General features: G+C 40.8%; 1 long non-coding RNA gene across 1 annotated transcript in view; it reads left to right on the top strand.

Moving 5' to 3' along the window:
- Positions 1–320: 320 nt before the first annotated feature.
- The window catches only part of LOC144379803 (uncharacterized), a 12,059-nt gene continuing 4,436 nt past the window's right edge, over positions 321–7,943 (top strand). The window contains exon 1 of the long non-coding RNA XR_013443190.1: positions 321–448. This is a non-coding gene — a long non-coding RNA (uncharacterized LOC144379803). The remainder of the gene's footprint in view (positions 449–7,943) is intronic.

The following is a 7,943-nucleotide window of genomic DNA, read 5'->3' as shown; positions in this document are numbered from 1 at the left end:
TCTCTGAAATCCAGACTAAAATTCATTTGGATTTATTATCCACAAGTGGGAATGCTGGATCAAATGGTAGTTCTTTTGTCAATTTTTGGAGGAAGTTCCATATTGTTTTTCATAGTGACTGCATCAGTTTACATTCTCTGCTGGGTATTTTAAGGATATATGAGCTATAAGACGTTCCTAAAGCCCACTGTGACTCAGGTGGCTTTGCCAGGCAAATGATGAACAATGGGATCCCAAGTTTGAACTCTGATAAAATTATCACTCATTTTTCTATGGTCTTCTGATACCAAGATGTCAACAGCTCTTTGTATTGTAATGCATTTCCCAGGGCCTACGAACAAGATCAGTGATGTAACCATCCAGAAATGGTTGAGAAGATCTGCTCTCCACCCCCAGAGATGGGCCCGAAGGATCTGGAGCCGTCGCACAAAAGTTCACCCTACTGAAGGTATCATGAAGATTCAGTCATTAAGCTGATTCAAGAAGAATTATTCTAGGGGCACCTGGGTGGTGTCCAGCTCTTGGTTTTGGCTCAGATCATGATGTCAGGGTCATGAGATTGAGCCCCGTGTTGGGCTCCAGGCTGGGAATGGAGCCTGCTGAAGTTTCTCTCTCCCTTTCCCTGTGCCCCTCCTCTGCTCACACTCTCTCTTTGTGTCCAAAAAAAAAAAAAAGAAGAGGAAGAAGAATCATTATACTAGCTTGTCACTGTCCCATAGTTCAGACAAAAATACCAAGCCATATTATTTTTGTTTCACGTGTGAAAATTTTAATTTGGTTGGTCACTCATCAGTTTGTAACCACAGTGGTAAAATTGCATTTGCAACTCAAGTGTGGTCACATTTAATGGTAGCTATAGTGAAGCTAATGTTTCCACATTAGTCTGTTGTTTGCAAAAATAGCTCTTTTCTTATTTTTTAATTAATAAAGTTTATTACTTAGAATAGGCTTAGATTAACATAATAATTGAGCAGATAATAGAAAAAGGTTCCCTATCACCCGTATCCCTTGGCGCACACTTTCCACAATTATTAAAACCTTCATCAGCGTGGAACATTTGTCACAAATAACAAACCAGTGTAGAGATATTACTGTTCATTGACGTCCACCATTTCTTTTAAGGTCTGCTCTGTATCGTGTGGTAGTATGGGTTTTGCAGGTGTGTCGAGTCATCATATATCCACCATGTACAGAGCAGGTTCACTTCCTTCAAAATCCTGTGTTTCACCTGCTAATGACCTTGCACTTTGTCTAGAAATCTGGGCACCTGTTGACCTTTCATCACATCGATAGCTTTCCTTTTTCCAGAATATCCTAGAGTTGGAACCATAAACCATGCTGCTTTTCCAGACAGACTTCTTTCACTTCCTCTGTCTATACAGTTAACATTCATTGATGTCTTTTTGTGACATGATAGCACAATGATTTTTATTTTATTTTGTTTTTATCACTGTTTTAGCTAGAGAAAGAGTGACGGTGTGGGTGGAGGGGCAGAGGAAGAGGGAGAGAGAATCTTAAGCAGGCTCCATGCTCAGCACGGAGCCTGCCTGACATGGGGCTAGATATCATGACCCGGAGATCAGGACCTGAGCTAAATTCAAGAGTTGGATGCTTAACCGAGTGAGCCAACTCTGCGCCCCGATAGCTCAGCTATTTTTATTACAGAATCGTGTTTCATTGTATGGGAGTGTGGTTGGTTGTTTCTCCATTCACCTAGTGATGGACAGCTTAGTTGCCTCTAGTTTTGGTGTGCCTAAATAAAGCTGACATGAGCACTCCTGGGCCGGTTTTCGTGTGGACATATAATTTTTCAACTCAACTGGCTAAATACCTAAGAGCGATATGGCTGGATTATACAGCAAGACTGTTAGGCTTTTTAACATTTCATAGAAGTCGGGCGCCTGGGTGGCTCAGTTGGTTAAGCGACTGCCTTGGGCTCAGGTCATGATCCTGGAGTCCCGGGATCGAGTCCCACATCGGGCTCCCTGCTCAGGAGGGAGTCTGCTTCTCCCTCTGACCCTCCTCCCTCTCATGCTGTCTCTCATTCTCTCTCTCGCAAATAAATAAAATCTTAAAAAAAAAAAAAAAAAAGATTTGATAGAAGTCACCAGTCAACCACCCTGGGGCCGGCACTTCCTTTCGCATATTAACTATTGATTAAGTGTCTTTGATACGTGCCTATTCAGATAATCTATTTCCCTTGTGTGGGTTTTGGTAGTTTCTGTCTTTGAAGGAATTGGCCTCTTTTGTTTAAGGTATCCGAGAATCTTACCATGTATTACTTTAGAATCCTTTCAACCTCCACAGGATCAGTAGTGACGACTCCTCTTCCATCTGATATTAATGTGTGTCTTCTCTCTTTCTTCATGGTGAGTCAGGCCAGAGCTTTATCCATTTGACTCATATTTACAAAGAACCAGCTTTTGTCTTGGTTTTGTTGATTTTGTCTGAGAATTAGAAAGTTTTCCATTTCATTGGTATCTGCCATGATATTATTTTCTCTCTTGCTTGCTTTATATTTCATTACTCTTTTTTGCCTTGTTTTCTGTGGAGGAAGCCTATTCACTTGAAATCTCTCTTATTTTCCAACACATGACACTCAGTACCATAAATTCCCCCAAGCACTGCCTTTCCATAAATTTTTGTCAACGTACATTTTCATGTCATTTAGTTCAAACTATTTGAAAGTTTCTCTTGAGACTTCTTCTTTGACCATCGTGTTATTCAGAAGTGTATTTTTCAACCTCCAGCTATTGGGGGATTTTCCAAGATTTCTTCCAGTTGTTGATCTCTAGTTTAATTTCACAGAGGTCTGAGAGCAGCTGTTGTATTACTTCTGCTCTTTTCAGTGTGTTGGGGTGTGTTTTATGGCCCAGCATGTGGTGTCTTTTGCTGAATGTTCCAGGTGAGCTTGAGAAAACAGTGTGTCCTGCTAGAGAGCCTGTGCTCCAGGAAACCTGGATTCCCTGTGTTCCCTTTTCTGTCTCCTGAGGGCCATCGTTTGCCCTGTGTCCTGCCCTCTCTTATGGATCCCAGAAGAGCAGTTGATTTTTCAGTCTCTTCAGGCTTTTGCGTGTTCTTAGGATGGAGAGGTAATTTCCATGCTCCTGCCATATGGAAATTCAAGACTGACTTTTGTCTTCACGTGCCTTCTCCCTTCTCCTGAAATGTGTCCTGAGTTCAATATATTTGGGCACACGCTGCTTCCCTTCATACGACTAGTTTTCCATAAGAGCTGAGAAGAATGTGTCTAGCTTGTTAAGCTTACATACCAAAACACACATTTTCTTTTACGTTACATCCTTTACATCGACTGTTATCCCAAAGCATAGGTTTACAGAAATAACAGCAATAAGCTTTCACTCAACCTGTTACCCTCCCCAGAGGTATAGACTGGTGAAATAGAGAATATATATATTTTTACGTATATCCATCGAGTATCCCGCCTTTCACACACAATGAGAGACAAAGAAATCCATTGACAGAGACTGATAAGCAAGTACACAGGGAGTTAGTAACATAGATAAAAAAATAAAAGGTAACTTTTTTTTTTTTAAAGATTTTATTTATTTATTTGACAGAGAGAGGCACATTGAGAGAGGGATCACAAGCAGGGGGAGTGGGAGAGGGAGAAGCAGGCTTCCCATGGAGCAGGGAGCCTGATGTGGGGCTCGATCCCAGGACCCTGAGATCATGACCTGAGCCGAAGGCAGACGCTGAACGACTGAGCCACCCAGGCGCCCAAAAGGTAACGTTTTGAGATGAAAAGAGAAATAAAAATTTATGCCTACAGATAATTGCATAGTTTGCATACAGAACTCCAGCTTTTTTTTTTAAATTTTTTTATTGTTATGTTAATCCCCATACATTACATCATTAGTTTTAGATATAGTGTTCCATGATTCATTGTTTGTGCGTAACACCCAGTGCTCCATGCAGAACGTGCCCTCCTCAATACCCATCACCAGGCTAACCCATCCTCCCACCCCCCTCCCCTCTAGAACCCTCAGTTTGTTTTTCTTTTCTTTTTTTTTTTAATAAATTTTTTTATTGTTATGTTAATCCCCATACATTACATCCTCAGTTTGTTTTTCAGAGTCCATCGTCTCTCATGGTTCTTCTCCCCCTCCGATTTCCCCCGCTTCATTCTCCCCCTCCTGCTACATTCTTCTTCTTTTTTTCTTTCTTAACATGTATTGCATTATTTGTTTCAGAGGTACAGATCTGAGATTCAACAGTCTTGCACAATTCACAGCGCTTACCAGAACACATACCCTCCCCAGGGTCCATCACCCAGTCACCCCATCCCTCCCACCCCCCACCATTCCAGTGACCCTCAGTTTGTTTCCTGAGATTAAGAATTCCTCCTATCAGTGAGATCATATGATACTTCTCTTTCTCTGATTGACTTATTTCGCTTAGCAAAATACCCTCTAGTTCCATCTACGTCATTGCAAATGGCAAGATTTTGTTTTCTTTGATGCCTGCCTAATATTCCGTTGTACATATATACCACATCTTCTTTATTCATTCATCTGTGGGTGGACATCTTGGCTCTTTCCATAGGTTGGCTATTGTGGACAATGCTGCTATAAACTTTGGCGTGCCCGTACCCCTTCAGATGACTACATTTGTATCTTTGGGGTAAATACCCAGTAGTGCAATTGCTGGGTCATAGGGTAGCTCTATTTTCATCTTTTTGAGGAAGCTCCATACTGTTTTCCAGAGTGGCTGCACCACCTTGCATCCCCACCAACAGTGTAGGAGGGTTCCCCTTTCTCCGCATCCTCACCAACATCTGTCGTTTCCTCACTTGTTAATTTTAGCCATCCTGACTGGTGTGAGGGCATCCCATTGAGGTTTGGATTTGGATTTCCCTGATCCCGGTCGATGTGGATCACGTTCTCATGTGTCTGTTGGCATTTGGATGTCTTCTTGGGAAAAATGTCTGTTCATGTCTTCTGCCCATTTCTTGATTGGATTATTTGTTTTGTGGTTGTTGAGTTTGATAAGTTCTTTATAGATTTTGGATACTAGGCCTTTATCTGATATGTCCTTTGCAAGTATCTTCTCCCATTCTGTCAGTTGTTTTTTTGGTGTTCTTGACTGTTTTGTTTGTTGTGCAAAAGCTTTTTATCTTGATGAAGTCACAATAGTTCATTTTCGCTCTTGCTTCCCTTGCCTTTGGTGATGTTTCTGGGATGAAATTGCTGTGGCTGAGGTCGAAGAGGTTGCTGCCTGTGTTCTCTAGTATTTTGATGGATTACTGTGTCACACTGAGGCCTGTCATCCATTTTGAGTCTCTTTTTGTGTGTGGTGTAAAGAAATGGTCCAGTTTCATTCTTCTGCATGTGGCTGTCCAATTTTCCCAGCACCATTTATTGACGAGACTGTCTTTTTTCCATTGCATATTTTTTCCTGCTTTGTCGAAGGTTAGTTGACCATAGAGTTGAGGGTTCATTTCTGGGCTCTCTATTCTGTTCCATTGATCTATGTGTCTGTTTTTGTGCCATTACCATACGGTCTTGATGATTGCAGGTTTGGAATAGAGCTTGAAGTCCGGATTGTGATGCCGCCAGCTTTGCTTTTCTTTGTCAACATTCCTCTGACTATCCAGGGTCTTTTCTGGTTCCATACAAATTTTAGGATGATTTGTTCCATTTCTTTGCAAAAAGTGGATGGCATTTTGATAGGGATTGCATTAAATGTGTAGATGGCTCTAGGTAGCATTGACATTTTCACAATATTTGTTCTTCCAATCCATGAGCATGGAACATTTTTCCATTTCTTTGTGTCTTCCTCAATTTCTTTCATGAGTATTCTAGAGTTTCCTGAGTGCAGATTCTTTGCCTCTTTGGTTAGATTTATTCCTTGGTATCTTATGGTTTGGGGTGCAACTGTAAATGGGATCGACTCCTTAATTGCTCTTTCTTCTGTCTTGTTGTTGGCATATAGAAATGCAACTGAGTTTTCCGCATTGATTTTATATCCTGCCACTTGACTGAATTCCTGTATGAGTTCTAGCTGTTTTGGGGTGGAGTCTTTTGGGTTTTCCACATAAAGTATCCTATCATCTGCAAAGAGTGAGAGTTTGACTTCTTCTTTGCTGATTTGGATGCCTTTGATTTCTTTTTGTTGTCTGATTGCTGTGGCTAGGCCTTCTAGTACTATGTTGAATAACAATGGTGATAGTGGACATCGCTGCCGTGTTCCTGACCTTAGGGGAAGAGCTCTCAGTTTTTCCCCATTGAGAAAGATATTCGCTGTGGGTTTTTCCTAGATGGCCTTTACGATATTGAGGTGTGTACCCCCTCTCCGTACACTCTGAAGAGTTTCATTCCAGAAAGGATGCTATACTTTGTCAAATGCTTTTTCTGCATCTACTGAGAGGATCATATGGTTCTTGTTCTTTCTTTTATTAATGTATTGTATCACATTGATTGATTTGCAGATGTTGAACCAACCTTGCAGCCCAGGAATAAATCCCACTTGGTCGTGGTGAATAATCCTTTTAATGTACTGCTGGATCCTCTTGGCTAGTATTTTGGTGAGCAGTTTTGCATCCATGTTCATCAGGGATATTGGTCTGTAACTCTCCTTTTGGATGGGCTCTTTGTCTGGTTTTGGGATCAAGGTAATGCTGGCCTCATAAAATGAGTTTGGAAGTTTTCCTTCCATTTCTATTTTTTGGAACAGTTTCAGAAGAATAGGTATGAATTCTTCTTGAAATGTTTGGTAGAACTCCCCTGGGAAGCCATCTGGCCTTGGGCTCTTGTTTGTTGGGAGACTTTTGATGACTGCTTCCATTTCGTTCGTGGTTATGGGTCTGTTCAGGTTTTCTATTTCTTCCTGGTTCAGTTTTGGTAGTTTACACGTCTCTAGGAATGCATCCATTTCTTCCAGAATATCTAATTTGCTGGCATAGAGTTGCTCATACTATGTTCTTATAATTGTTTGTATTTCTTTGGTGTTGGTTGGGATCTCTCCTCTTTCATTCGTGATTTTATTTGTTTGGGTCATTTCTCTTTTCTTTTTGATAAGTCTGGCCAGGGGTTTATCAATCGTATTAATTCTTTCCAAGAACCAGCTCCTAGTTTCGTTGATGTGTTCTACTGTTCTTTTGATTTCTATTTCATTGATTTCTGCTCTGTTCTTTATTATTTCTCCTCTCTGGCTGGGTTTAGGCTTTATTTGCTGTTCTTTCTCCAGCTCCTTTAGCTGTAGGGTTAGGCTGTGTACTTGAGACCTTTCTTGTTTCTTGAGAAAGGCTTGTATTGCTATATACTTTCCTCTTAGGACCGCCTTTGCTGCATCCCAAAGATTTTGGACAGTTGTGTTTTCATTTTCATTGGTTTCCATGAATTTTTTTTAATTCTTCTTTAATTTCCTGGTTGACCCATTCATTCTTTAGTAGGATGCTCTTTAGCCTCCATGTATTTGAGTTCTTTCTGACTTTCCTCTTGTGATTGAGTTCTAGTTTCAAAGCATTGTGGTCTGAAAACATGCAGGGAATGATCCCAGTTTTTGGTACTGGTTGAGACCTGATTTGTGACCTAGGATGTGATCTATTCTGGAGAATGTTCCATGGGCACTAGAGAAGAATGTGTATTCTGTTGCTTTGGGATGGAATGTTCTGAATATATCTGTGAAGTCCATTGGGTCCAGTGTGTCATTTTAAGCCTTTATTTCCTTGTTGATCTTTTGCTTAGATGATCTGTCCATTTCCGTGAGGGGGCTGTTAAAGTCCCCTACTATTATTGGATTGTTGTCAATGTGTGTCTTTGATTTTGTTATTACCTGGCTTATAGAATTGGCTGCTCCCATGTTAGAGGCATAGATATTTACAATTGTTAGATCTTCCTGTTGGATAGACCCTTTATGTAGGATATAGTGTCCTTCCTCATCTCTTATTATACTCTTTGGTTTAAAATCTAATTTGTCTG

This window comes from Halichoerus grypus, chromosome 13 (assembly GCF_964656455.1).
Source record: "Halichoerus grypus chromosome 13, mHalGry1.hap1.1, whole genome shotgun sequence".
Classification (NCBI taxonomy): domain Eukaryota; kingdom Metazoa; phylum Chordata; class Mammalia; order Carnivora; family Phocidae; genus Halichoerus; species Halichoerus grypus.
The sequence above is the reverse complement of the archived record's forward strand: the minus strand, read 5'-3'. Positions and strand labels throughout refer to the sequence as shown.